Genomic DNA, 15,233 nt, shown 5'->3' on the forward strand with positions numbered 1-15,233 from the left:
TAGGAGCAGTATATTTGACTGGACATTTAGAGAGAGAGAAGGAATTTGGGGAACAATTATTGTTCTCTTGCCCCTTCCCTCAGGAAGCCCTACTGAAATGAGACAGTTAGGGGACATGGTTTGATGCGGTACTGAATCTCCCTAAGACCATGTGTATGAATTTATATAAAGGGCAAGGATTTCTTAGTCTAGGATTATTCCAGAGTCCACATTCTTTTCTGTTTTTTAAATTTCAGCTATCTTATTTATTTTTTTTTAAATTGAAGTATAATTAACATACATTGTTATATTAGTTTCAGATGCACAATGTAACGATTCAACAACTCTATACATTATTCAGTGCTCATCATGATAAGTGTACTCTTAATTCTCTTTATGTATTTCACCCATCCCCAACCTGCTTCTCCTCTGGCAACCACCAGTTCTCTATATTTAAGAGTCTGGGGGTTTTTTTTGGTCTCTTTGTCCTTTGTTCATTTATTTTATTTCTTTTTTTTAAAAAAAGTTTATTTATTTATTTTGAGAGAGAGAGAGAGAGAGAGAGAGCGTGTGCAAGCATGAGCAGAGGAGGGACAGAGAGAGATGGAGACAGAATCCCAACCAGGCTCCACGCTGCCAGAGCAGAGCCTGACACAGGCTCTGACACCAACCGTGAGATTATGACCTGAGCTGAAATCAAGAGTCCAACACTCAACCAACTGAGCCACCCAGGTGCTCCTGTTTTATTTCTTAAATTCCACATATGAGTGAAATCATATAGTATTTGTCTTTCTCTTATTGACTTATTTCACTTAGAATTGTACCCTGTAGCTTCATCCATTTTGTTTCAAATGGCAAGATTTCATTCTTTTTATGGTTGAGTAATATTCCACTATATATGTATGTATGTATGTATGTATGTATGTATGTATAGATAGATAGATATAACTATCACCTCTTCTTTATCCATCTATCTATTGATGAACACTTGGGTTTCTCCCATATCTTGACTATTGTAAATAATGTTGCAATAAGCATAGGGTGCATATATCTTTTTGAATTAGTGTTTTCATTTTCTTTGAGTAAATGCTCAGTGGTGGAATTATTGAATCATATGGTAATTATATGTTTGATTCTTTGTGGAACCACCATATTGTTTCCAAGTGGCTACACCAGTTTACATTTCCACCAACAGTACACTAAGTTTCCTTTTTCCTAGAGTCCACATTCTAAATGAGCTACCCTGTGGGGTGGAGGGGGGTCTTTAATAATATTTAAATACAAGGTATATTTACTATGAAGCTTAAAAAGCCCTTCCTCACCTGCCCAGTGCCCTCCAATGCCCTGGAAATGGCCCTAGCAGTGTGTTTTCATAGACATATATTTCTATAAAATTTGCAAATTTAAGATATTTTAACTGATAAGATAATCACTTGAGATTGCAGTCTCTTTCTATTAGAATTTCTCCTTTGTTGCACTTCCCCTCTTGTCAGAGTTTGGAGTGGCCATGGACATTTTGAGGATCCAGCTAAGGGAAAGTTGTTTTAGGTTTAGTTTTGGTTTAGTGAAATAGATTTGTGTGTTTCACATTCACTTTTGTTTAGAGTTATTACAAAGTGTTCCAGTGTAAGGATGGCTTTCAAGAATCATCCTATTGCCCCTTGTGCCCACTCACCCATTGCTATAACAAAGGTGCAGAGATTGTGGTCTCATTGCAATTTGAATGTGTCTAGTGAAACCCAGAATTAGAGGGATCTGGGTTATGGAGCAGAAATAAGGTTTGAAATATATCAAGGCAAAATTTTGGTCTGGGAAACTCTTCTAAATATGGTGAAACTTCATGGAGGCTTTCTGCAAAATTGGCAATAACCTCCAATGTATATGCTATTAGTAGAAAGTAATTAGAAAAATGTTTTTGTAATTTTTTAAAATTTTATTTATTTTGAGAGAGAGAGAGAGAGAAGGAAGGGCAGAGGGAGAGAGGGAGAGAAAATATCTGTGCTGTCAGCACAGAGCCGGTGCAGGGTTCCATTTCATGAACCATGAGGTCATGATCTGAGCCAAAATCAAGAGTCAGACACTTAACTGACTGAGCCACCAAGGTGCCCCAAAATTATCAATAATAAAAAGCAAATTTTGAACCACTATGTTAGGTAAATGATTGGATTGTCTCTGTTTATTCTCTGCAGAAAATTTAACAAAGTTATTGTCATATGGAGAGGCAACAGAAGAGTATGCAGACAATATAGTTTTCTGAAGGAATTCAGTCAAGTGGAAGCCAGAGATATTTCTAGGCTTACACACATGATTACAGCATAATGAGAGAGGATTTTCTCATGGGATAAACATTGAGTCAGTGGTGTTCCTCACTCCTACTGGACAGGTGGAGTGAAGGACTTAAGAATTTTGTGGGGACTGTTCAACTGACCCTGAATCCAGGGCCATTTTTTTGTTGTTGTTTATTTTGCATATAAAGATTCTCCAGAGAAGAGGTGATCATTGGACAAAGGGAGAAGATAACAGGTGTTTGTACAACTTTGTCACCAGAATTAAATGTTCTTATCAATTCAAAGCAAGGGAAGGAAGGTACTGAGAAGTCAAAGATAGAATCAAAACGAATAGAAGAGTACTCCTCCTTTCAACTATAGCAGATTAACTTGTAGCAAATCAATCACCTAGCTGAGAACAGCTAGAAAGCTAAATACAATACAAAAATAAAACAAGACAAAATTGTTTGAAGGCATCAGACAGCCACCAATGTAATCAGGACTTGAGGAGCCAAGATCCCTGAAAGAAAGGAAACTCATTGGGGTAGTCAATATCCAACTTTTCTGTTTCCCTTAGGCATGTACTGATATGGAAGCAGCACAGATCAGGAGAAAGAGAACTGCAAGGAAAGTAGATATTAGGAGACTGAGAACCTTACATAGAGCTACCAGCATTGCATAGTTCTAGGGAGTTAAACTTGGTCTTCAGGGTTTGCCAAGATATAGAGGTCCTGCTATAGACTCCCAGGCTTTCAGTAAGAAAACAAGAAATAGACTAGGCTTTTAAAGGGCTGAAACTTAACTCTGAATCAGATCAATTCCTTATTAGATGAGGATAATATGATTCTATTTTAATGGAGTCTCAGAAGCTTAAAAAAAAAAACAACCTCTCTGGAAGGAAATAGTATTACCAAGAACTTCTACAGTATTAAATACACAATTTCAGGCATTGAATAAAAAATTACCAGGCATACTAAAAGATTTGAGAAAAATGAGAACATAAAGCAGACCCACAGGTATTCCTAAAATTGGTGTTAGTAGATACAGACTTTAAAATAGCTATAATTAATGTGTCCAAGGAAGTAGACAACAAGATGGAGAATTTCATCAGTGTACTAAAGTATATTAAAAAATCAATTAGAATTTCTAGTTAATATTCAATATCTAAAATTAAGAATGGACTAGATGGCTTTAACAACAAATTAGCTGTTTGGGGGGAAAACCTCAGTCTTTCCTCCTGTGTGTTTCCTTTTCTGTCTCTCACACACTTCTGATACCTGATGTGGGTTTTTTCCCCACTAAGCAGTTCTCTTTGACACCAGCTGGGTGTCCTACAATTCAACAAAGGCTGATACTTCATACCTGGAGATGATATCAGATCCCACAGGTTAAGGACTCAATCCCACAAGACTGCTCCCACTTGACTTCAGATGCCATTTCAAGTCCAGATCGTCCCCTATGCTACTGACTATCTATAAATCTGAGGTTCCTGCAAACCCCTCCTTGGATTTCATTTATTTGCTAGAGTGGCTCACAGAACTCAGGGAAACACTTATGTTTACCAGTTTATTTAAGGATGTGATAAAAGATACAGTAAACAGCCAAATGGAGATATATATAGGGTGAGATCTGAGAGGGTCCTGACTGCAGGAGCTTCTGTTCCTGTGGAGGTGCAATATATCACCTTCCTGGTATGTGGATATGTTCACCAACCTGGAAGCTCCCTACTATTGGGATTTTTGTGGAGGCTTCCTCATGTAGGTATTATCAATTATTAACTTCATGTATAGGCCTTTCCTCCTCTCTGGAGGATGAGGGATAGAGCTGAAAATTTCAAGCCTCAATCACTTCTTGATCTTTGTGGTGATCAGTCCCCATCCAGAGCTCACCTAGTATCACCTTGTTAGAAAAAAGATGATCCTAGTGCTCTTATTACTTAGGAATTTACAAGGGTTCAGGTGCTCTGTGCCAGGAACTGGGGGAAGTTTTATATATATATAGACATAGATATAGATAGATACATATAGTTTCACATTAGCTGAAGAGAGATTTAGCAATCTGAAAACAAGTCAGTAAAAAATATCCAGATTGAAGACTGAAGCACAGAGACAAATGAGGATAAAAAAAGAAAGAAAGAAAGAAAGAAAGAAAGAAAGAAAGAAAGAAAGAAAGAAAGAAAGATTTGGAACCTAAAGAAAAGTTTTAACATATACTTATTAGAGTCCCAAAAGGAGAAGAAAGAGAAAATGTGAAGAAATAATATTTAATTATTAGGCAAGAATCTCCTAAACCATATGAAAATTATCAAGACACAAATTTAAGAAATTTTATGAATCCCAAGCAGGATAAAATACATAAGAAAACATACTTAGGTATATCATAATAAGACTATAGAAACCCAAAGACAAAAAGAAAATCTTAAGAGCAGCCAGATAAAAAGATGCATTTCTTTTAAAGAACAAATAAGAGTGATTGCTGATCAATTAATATTAACAATGAACTCCAGAAAACAATAAAATGACACACAAAAGTGTTGAATGAAGTGACAATGTAATACTCTAAACCCAGTGAAAATAATCTTATAAAAAACACATCCCCATCTCTTTTTCCTCAAAGAAAGAACAAAAATATTTAAATAACTCTGAAGTAGCTTTGTACTGTGTCTGTTTGGCCGGCTGAACTACATTTCCCAGAATGCTTTCTTTTATGTTCCTGATTAAGGTGAGCTTCCAGAGAGATACTTGGGAGATTTGGAAGGTAAAAGGGAAGCAACAGCTACTGTAGCTAATATGCTGATTCCCCTTGCTGTTGTGAAGTAGCAGCTGGACCCACAATCACTTCACCTTCTCCAGGATCCTTCTTCAACTTCCCTAACTCCTGGGCCAGGTATGTGTTTATCTCTGTGACTGAGGGCTGAGGCTTCAGCAGGATGCCCCTGTCACCAAGGTCAGAGGCAACAAGAACAAAGGTTTCAGTGTTCCTTGTGGGTTTCCAACTCATGTTTGTGAGTTCCAGCCTGCTTCATGATCTTCTCTTCCTGATTGCCTGCCCTATGGACTTCAAACTCCAACATCAGACAAGGAGATGACAGTCTTACAGAGCCTGCTTAACCAGCTCCCACAATTACATAAGCCAATTCCCTGAAAGTCCAGATGGACTCACACATATACAGTTCTTAATTTTTTACAGTGATAGTACTGCAGCACAACAAGAAAAGAATGGCCTTTTCAATAAACAGTGCTGGTCAATTGGAAATCCATATAAAAGAAAAATGCATCTTAATTTTGACCTCACACAATAAACAAAATATGACTCTAGAAAGATTGTAGATCTAAACAAGAAAGAAAACAATAAAGATTCTAGGGTTCTAGAAGATAACAAAGAATATTTTCGTGGCCTTCCTTGATGAAGGAAAATCTTTTCTTTTCTTTTCTTTTCTTTTCTTTTCTTTTCTTTTCTTTTCTTTTCTTTTCTTTTCTTTTTTGAGAAAGACAGAGAACACACATGAGTAGGGGGGAGAGGGAGAAAAGGAATCTTATGCAGGCTCCATGCTCAGTGCGGAGCATGACATGGGGCTCGATCCCACAACCCTGGGATCATGACCTGAGCCAAAATTGAGAGTCGGACACTCAACCAACTGAGCCACCCAGGAACCCCTAAAGATTTCTTAAACATGATACAAAAAGCACAAATCAGAAGGGTTAGTAAAGTGAATTTCAAATTTTCAAGAAATTGGTTAATTTCATTAAAATTAAGAACTATTCATCAGAAGATACCACTAAGAGAGAGAAAACGCAGTCACAGGTTGGGAGAAGATATTTGCATACATCTAAGAAGAGACTCATATCCACTATCTTTATAGAATCCATGCAAATTAAAAATACAAATTAGAAAGCCCAATAGAAAAATAGGCAAAAGAACAGGTATTTTTGCAATAGGATGTCTGAATGAAAAACAAACATATAAATGGGCAGCAATAGGCAAAAAACAAACAAATAAAAACTCAACCTAAACCTTGTACTTTATCCAAAAATTGACTCAAAACAGATTATAGAGGTAAATATAAACCATACTACTATAAAACTTTTAGAAGAGAACACAGGAGAAACTCTTCACCAACTAGGGATAGGCAGAGTTCTTAGAAATAATACCATAAAGCTCTGGAAAGGAAAGGAGAGGAGAGGAGAGAAGAGGAGAGGAGAGGGGAGGAGAGGAGAGGAGGGGAGGGGAGGTCTCCCCCTAAAAGGGGAGGGGAGGGGAGGGGAGGGGAGGGGAGGAAAGAAAGAGAAAGAAAAGAAAAAAGAAAAAGAAATGGATTAATTGGGGTTCATCAAAGTTTAAAACTTTTGCTTTGCAAAAGAGCCTATTAAAAAGATAAATAAGCCATCGACTAGGAGAAAATACTGACATTTTTGATGACAAATATTTATATGACATATAAATTGACATATATGACAAAAAAACTTGTATCCATAACAGAGAATTTTCTAAACTCAACAGTAAAAAAAAACAATCCAATTAGAAAATGGGAAAAGACATTTCACCAAAGAAAATGGGAAAAGTTCAAACTGGTCTGGATGGTCTGGGACGGCTGGAGGTCTTGTCAGAGCAGTTGCTATTGCTCTAGGGGTGGTTTTACATTTACCTGAGCTAAGAGATAAACTGGAAAGAAAAGCTTAAGGAAAATGTGGAGCAAATATTGGCGAGTACAAGAAGGTGGGTACTAAAGGTCAAGTTTTGGGGCCTAGCTGGTGACATTAGTAAGTAGTGTCCCTAAAAGGGGGTATTAGGGAAGAGTATTTTTAGGTTTGGGGATTCTGAACTCAGGTTTATGACAGGTTGTTCACACTAGGGAACTGGTTGGAACTGGATGAAGTTCATGACACAGCATTTTAGAATTGATGTTCATGGTTATAATCTGGAGATGAGTTTTATGAAGAACAAACTATTATCCTGATAAGTGAGTTGTTTACCCAGATAAGAAAACTATTTGCTTATAGGAATTGGTTTCTGCAATTTTCCTGATACAAACTGTTAAATTTTATTGATCTGCGACTTTATCTTCCTTGGCAAGAATTTCCTGGGGGATAAAGGCAGTAATATTGACACAGGTGGTCTTAGCAATCAGTCCCATCATTAAGTTTATGTAGGTGCAGGCAATCTCCATTTAAAAAAAAATTTATTTATTTATTTTGAGAGAGAGCGCACGTGCAAGAGCGAGCCCAGGGGAAGAGCAGAGAGAGGAAGAGAGACAATCTCAAGCAGGCTCCACACTCAACACAGAGCCCAACATGGAGCTCGATCTCACAGCCATGAGATCATGGGGTGAGCTGAAATCAAGAGTCAGATGCTTAACCAGCTGAGCCACACAGATGCCCCAAATCTCAATTCTTTTTAAAAAAAAAAATTTTTTTTAACGTTTATTTACTTTTGAGACAGAGAGAGACAGAGCATGAACAGGGGAGGGGCAGAGAGAGAGAGGGAGACACAGAATCTGAAACAGGCTCCAGGCTCTGAGCTGTCAGCACAGAGCCCGACGCGGGGCTTGAACCCACAGACCATGAGATCATGACCTGAGCCGAAGTCAGACGCTCAACCGACCAAGCCACCCAGGCGCCCCCCAAATCTCAATTCTTAATGCAGTGGAATGAATACCCTATAGCAATGGAAATGAAGAACTGATAAATGCATCAATATGAATAAATTTTAAAACATGAAGTTTAAAAAATTAATATGGTGATGGAAATCAAAATAGCAGTTAATGGAGGAGGGAATGGATAGTAACTGAGAGGAGGTATGATAGGATTTGGGGATGCTGGTGGTATTCTAGTTCCTATTTTAGGTAGTGGTTACTTGAGGGGGTTCACTCTAAAATCCATCAAGGTGTACACTTAGGATTTGTATCCTTTTCTGTTAGCATTCTGCTTCAATTAAACAAAATGATGATTTAAAAAAACAGGTAAGCAAAGGAGAGGCCTAAATTCTGACATCAGTTTATATTTTAAATAATTGTAATTGAAAATAAATGTAGCAATACTACAAAGACAATTTGAACAAAAGAAAATCATTCCTCAAAATTACAAAATCCTGTTGTCTTGTTTGCCTTGCCACTATTCTGTGACTGTGTCACTCTGCCTTACTCCATCAGGCGTTTCTGGTCTAGAGCAGAGCATCCTTTCTCTGCCTGCTTATTCAAATTGTATGGATCAAAACGCTTCCTCTTGCAAAACAAAAACAAAAACACATGTAAAATTTCTTTATGAGACATGGCAGGAAGACATTCTTAGTGGCTTGGAGTGAGTGGTAGAGGTTTATTAATTTTAAACAGAGCGAGCATTTTGCTCAGAATAGAAAACTCCAACTCCTGTTAATATATGAGACTGTCCTCTTCTTTAGATTTTAATCTTTTACTGTGGTTCTTAACGACTGCCATCATTAACAAAGAAAAGCACTTAGCTTGTCAGCAGGTTACCTTAATTGAGCACATTTGCAGCTTTACTGTGAATAAAAACACTTAGCTGTAATCCACAAATAACCCTGCCTTGTGCATCATCTGTTGTAGAACAACTTCCAAATGACTTGAGGAAAAACTCCAAGTGTTTTCGAAAGAAAGAAGGAACAAGGGAAAAAAGAGAGAGAGAGAGAGAGGAATCACAGAAAACAGAAGACAAGGAAATATTTATTACTTGTTTGAATTTAAAGAGACTTTTCATTTTTGTTTATGGCATTGCAGGACATCCTTGTAGAATTTTTATAAGAGAAGACTTTTTTATATTTTATGCATCTGAAAGTGAACTTCAACTATACCTCCATTTTATCTGTACTTTCTAATTCACTAAGTTCTTTCCAGCTTATTTCTCTCTCTCTCTTTTTTTTTTTTAAAGTTTATTTATTTTGAGAAAGAAAGCACAGTAGGGGAGGGGCAGAGAGAGAATCCCAACTAGTCTCTGTGCTGACAGCACGGCACCACTCAGGGCTTGAACGCACAAAGCCATGAGATCGTGACCTGAGCCAAAACCAAGAAGAGCTGGACACTTAACCGACTCAGCCACTCAGGTGCCCCAAGACAGAACCTTTCTAAAATGGAGTCCCTACAGCTTCCCTACCTCAAAACCATATAATAAAAAGCAATTATGTATTATTTGGCAATTAAGAAGGAAAGTGACACAGATCAGTGGTTCTCAAGGTGTGGTCCTAGGAGTGGTGGAGCAGCTCCCAGATTTGAAACGGAATTTCTCAGGCCCCAGCCCAGACCTATTTTGTGAGACCCTCTGGAGTTGGGATCCTGTAATCTGGGTTCAATAAGCCCTCCAGGTGATTCTGATGCATGCATACTCAAGTTTGAGAACCCTTGATGTAGGATAATGCTGAGGGTATATGAATGACCAATTGGCAAGCTTTCAGAAACACTAAGCAATCTTATGAGTGCATCTGTTAGGCTTTGGGAACTCTAAGAGTTTGTATATTTTGTGATATGTTGCATTTCACATCTATGTTAAAACTGTTTTATTTCAAAGGTATGGTGCCACAAACAGCAGTTTCTATTATAACCCAAATATCCTCATGTTTCTCTAGTATCTGGATAAAAATAAGGACACTTGAACATTGATACTGGCATATCACTGACTTATTGGCGGAGTTTAGGACCAATGCCCTCCTTACTCAGAGGTGTGGCTAGTTACAACAGGCCCACAACAAAGCCTCACACAGGCCACTGTCTACCTCTGATGCCTTCCCTCTCTTTTGGGAATTGAGTTTGTGCAAGGGTGGACGAGTAAGAGTGGTTTGGGGGTTTGTGTTTTTATTCACAGTGATGGGAGCAGGTTGACAAAGGAATAAAAGATGCCTCAGTATCTACAGATAAGTTGATTCTGTGGCCCTCCGTGCTATTTTTTTTAACTTTTATTTATTTTTTAAATGTTTATTTATATTTGAAAGAGAGAGAGAGAGCACGCAAGGGGGAGGGGTAGAGAGACAGAGACAGAATCTGAAGCATCTAGCTCCTGGTTTAAATGGCTTCAGTAACTTCCCATGACCTTCAGATCTTAAGATCCCATTGCACTTGAGTTAGTTTCAGTGATTTGCAGCTGAAATAACCGTTGTATGCTGAATCTCCCAAGATCCTATATCCAAAAAAACTCTCCCTTGTGCTTCTACCATCTCTCCAGGGGGTCAGATCTTGTTCCTTATTGGCCAAGGAACAAGTAACCCTGCTCTTCTCCATTTCTTCTCTATCTATAAGTTGATGCACAAATATCATCCCTCCCACTTAACCAAGAAAGACCATTTCCTTGCCTGTCACCTACTACAAAAGACACCACAGTTTTTGGATGGGCAGGAGCAGAGTTTGCTGGCTCCATGTGCTCAGTCTCTGCAGGGGCTCAAGATTATCCTGCTACACTTCCCAGCTTATAAAATAGCTGCAGCTTCTAGGCCTTACCCAAGAATTGAAAAGGGGAATGCTTTCTTCTGAAAAGGTATGATTCTCCTCCAAGAGTCAGCTTCCAAGAAATCATCTAATTTTTACACACCAACCATGGCTGAGCTGTGAGTATGATGTCTCCTCTGATTAACTTTATGGAATAAGGAATGAGGCAAAGGGCAGGGACAGGAAAGGGCATCCCAGCAGGAAATGTTGAACAGAAGAGTGACATGATTAGGCTTGTATTTTAGAAAGGAGGACAATAGTTTGTAGGGGAGTTTGGCTGATGGCAAAGGGGCCTGTGCATTAATCTACTCTCTTCTTAATCATCTCAGCTTCCACAGCTTCCAAGACACTCCTGTCCTGTTCTTCCTCACACCATTCTGACCATCCTTTCTCAAACCCCTTCATGATCTCCTCCTGCTCAGCTCACTCTCTCACTGTTGATGTTTCCAGTGACATTCGTTCATTCATTCATTCATTCATTCATTCATTTCTTGTGTGAGAGAGAGAGTGCAAGTGGAGGAGGAGCAGACAGAGAGGGAGAGAATCCTCAGCAGGCTCCTCACTGTCAGCTCAGAGCCCTACACGGGGCTTGATCACAGAAACCATGAGATTATGACCTGAGCCAAAATCAAGAGTTGGACACTTAACCAACTGAGCCACCCAGGTGCCCCAGGTGTTTCCAGTACCTTGTAGTGGCCTACCATTCCTTCTCTGCCTCCTCTCCTTACATGCTCACATCCACTGTATGGTTTTACCTATCATCTGTATTTGATGATTCTTAAACCTTTATCTCTCCTGAATATCATGGGCATATGCTCAATACCCTTATCAGACTGTCATTGGTCACAGGCAACCCCTGAAGGACTGGATGAAACAATTCCCTGAAGCCACGAGAATGTCCAGCAAAGGAGCCACTGGGGGTAGTCAGTGGCAGATCTTTCACAAAGCCCCAAAGAGGGGATCTTGGCAGAAGGTCACAGGTCCACTACATTATCCTAGTTTCTTTTTTCCCTTCGCCTCCTGCTTCTCCTGCCCCAGTCAAAACAAGACCCCAATCCATCCCATATTCTCTATACTTCCTATTACTGTCCTAATCCAGGACTTCATTCCCTCTCTCCTAGAATACTGCAGTGGCTTTTTTAACCAGTTCTGTGTCCATCTTGTTCTCAGAGAAATCTATGTAAAACATACATATGACCATCTAGCTCCTGGTTTAAATGGCTTCAATACCTTCCCATGACCTTCAGAATACTGAGCCAGGCCCTTACCATGGATGTGAACCCTCCTGGACTGACCCCTAGCTGTTTTCCCAATTTCATTTCTTTCCATTTTCCATTTTATTATTCACTCTTTGGTGAATATTTAACACACACTATATGGTTTCATGCTTTGAGGACTGTATTCATTCTGTTTTCACTACCCTGAAACATCCTTTCTAACTTCCTTGCCTTCGTTAATGCTTCTGATTCTCTCAGCTCAGTCACCCATCCCTCCAGGCCAAGCTACACACCATTCTCTGTGATTCCAAAGAAACTTGTGCACATCATTGTATTATCACTTATCACATTATGTTGAAATGATCTATTTTTATATTTGTCTCCTTCACAAATCTTTAAGGTCCTCAAGGGCAGAAAATATATCCTAATCTTTAAATTCCCAATGTCCATATAGTACCTGTCACATTGAATGCTCCAAATTTTTTTTCACTAAACTGAATCTAACTGCACCGATAATGGATTCTTGCTTCCATGGCTCAATTTAAAAAAATTTAGAATAAAAAAAAATTTTATTTTGAGAGAGAGAGAGACAGAGTGCGAGCAAAGGAAGAGCAGAGAGAGAGGGAGACACAGAATCCGAAGAAGGCTCCAGGCTCTAAGCTGTCAGCACAGAGACCAATTCTGGGCTTTAACTCATGGACCACGAGATCATGACCTGAGCCGAAGTCAGACGCTTCACCAACTGAGCCACCCAGGTTCCCCTAATTTTTCTTTTTTCTAGTGTTTAGAAATAAAAGTAAATACAAGATTACCTGACGTGGGAAGTATCAAAACCAGTTTTCCTAAAAATATTATATGAAAGAAAAACAGCAGTAGATTGTGATCCTCAAAATAATATCAGTTCCCCATTCTAATTTTTTAAACCTATTTATGTTTCCTACCACTTGATACATTTCATTTCCTTGCCGTAACAGATATTCCTATGATGCCAGACCACAATATAATTTTTACAAATAGCAAACATTTGTTCTTCTTACAGTACCTACTGGAAGCAGATCACTCCTCAAGCTATCAGGCAAATGCTCTTTGATTTCAGCAAATTTGCAGTGGAGTGTGTGGGTATCTATTATCCATTGCCACAATAAAGCTGCACAACAACCAACACACCTGTTTAAGCCCAGCTGTCCTGAGCAGGCTTGTCTGACCTTGGCAGGTAGCTCTGCTGACCTGGGCTGGGCTTGCTCTCATGTCTCGGGCCCAGCTGACTGATGGCCAGTCTTAGGATGGCCTCTGTTGGAATGATGAGGATGACTTGGCTTGGCTGTCTCCAGTTGGCTAGTTGGGGCATAATCACCAGTTCAAACACTTTTTCAGCTTCTGCTTGTGTCATATTTGCTAGTATCATATTAACCAAAATAATTCATAAGGCTGACCCCAGAATCAGAGTGGGAGGGCATGGATAAGGGATGGACACAGGGTTGAGGGGTAAAGTATGGAGGAGTGGAGAATTGGGATTATTTTTGTATTATACCACACATGGCCTAATTTTTTCCAGTTTGTCAGCTAATAAAGCATTCAATGGAGTCAGATATCCCCATGACCCACATTAATGATATTAGCTACTTTGACATTGGGTTGGCTTAATGCTGGGGAAAAGAAGCCAGCATTTGTTTTATAACAACAACAGTAACGACAGCAAACCAGACCGTACTTTTGATAAAACACCAATAAATTAATTTATGAGTTTTATTAAGTATTATAAGACAGCTGTCCGTTCATTCCTGAAAAAGAAGGAAGCAGCACATCAGAGATTCCCCTGATAAGGCTCAGAGACCACTAGCATTGTCCCTGGGACACACTTGATGAACTCCTAATGAAAATAGGTGTATTTTGTCAATTTGAATGTATTTTCACACAGGTGAACTTTTGTTTTATGTAGCTCATCCCATAAAATATAAAATCTCCTAATCCTAGCAAATACCAAATCTCCTGTTACATACTATTAAATATTGATGGTGCTGTTTAAAATGATTATAAAAGCTGATTTCAGACTGGCATCATTCTTCAAAGTAATTTCTTAAAAGCATGATAAAATGGAAAGAACTATTGTTTATTCACACCACTTGCATTTTTCATATCCATGACGTTGGCAAGGCCTTTAGGCTTTTCTCTATTATCTTTACCTACAGTTTATGCTCTTTTATTACACATTCTTTCACCTGATCACTTTGGATTGATCATGACAGTTAAGATAATTTTGTTTCTAAGTGATACTTGGTATTTTGCTGATCAGTGAGGGGAACCCTGAGGGATAAGGAGAAAATATGGGTATATTGATAATGCAACACAAGAATGTTTGTAGCCTGCAGTTGTTCTGTGGTTACTGCACAAATAGCCTTTTCTTTTCTTTTCTTTTTTCTTTTTCTTTCTTTCTTTCATTTTTTTTGTTTGTTTGTTTGTTTGAGAGACTTTTGAACATAATCTGGAAGTTTGGTGTTGTGTTTGGTATTGATTTTATGGGCAACTTCCCCTCCACCCCAGCTTTACTGAGATATAATTGACATATACCATTGTACAAATATGAAGTGTATAATATCTTGATTTAACACATTTATACAGAGCATCACCAGTTAATTTTTTTTAGGGAGAATATTTAAGATCTATTAGCAAATTTCACATATAAAATACAGTATTATCAACTGTAATCATTGTGTTACACATTAGATCTTCAGAAATTATTCATGTTGGGGCGCCTTGTTGGCTCAGTTGGTTAAACATCAGACGTTAGCTCAGGTCATGATCTCACAGTTTGTGAATTCAAGCCCCACATTGGGCTCTGTACTGACAGCGCAGAGCCTGCTTGGGCTTTTTTTTCTCTGCCTCTCTCTCTCTGTCCCTCTCCCATTTATGTGCTTTCTTTCTCAAAATAAATAAACTTAAAAAAAATCATCTTCTAACTGGAAGTTTGTACTCTTTGACCAATAGCTCCCCATTTGTCTTATGCCTTCAGTCCCTAGCAGCCAGCAGTCTAGTCTCTATTTCTGTGCATTCATCTTTTTTAGATTCTGCATATACATGATTTACAGTATTTGTCTTTCTGTCTGACTTACTTCACTTAGCATAATGCCCTCAAGATCCGTCCATGTTGTTATGGGGTGCCTGAGTGGCTCAGTCTGTTGGCCTCCAACTCTTGATTTTGACTCAAGTCATGATCCCAGAGTTGGGGCATTGAGCCCTGCTTTGGACTCCACACTGAGCATGGAGCCTGTTTAAGATTCTCTCTCGTGGGACACCTGGTGGCTCAGTCCGTTGAGTGTCCAACTTGATTTCGGCTCAGGTCAT

Source organism: Neofelis nebulosa, chromosome 6 (genome assembly GCF_028018385.1).
Source record: "Neofelis nebulosa isolate mNeoNeb1 chromosome 6, mNeoNeb1.pri, whole genome shotgun sequence".
NCBI lineage: Eukaryota > Metazoa > Chordata > Mammalia > Carnivora > Felidae > Neofelis > Neofelis nebulosa.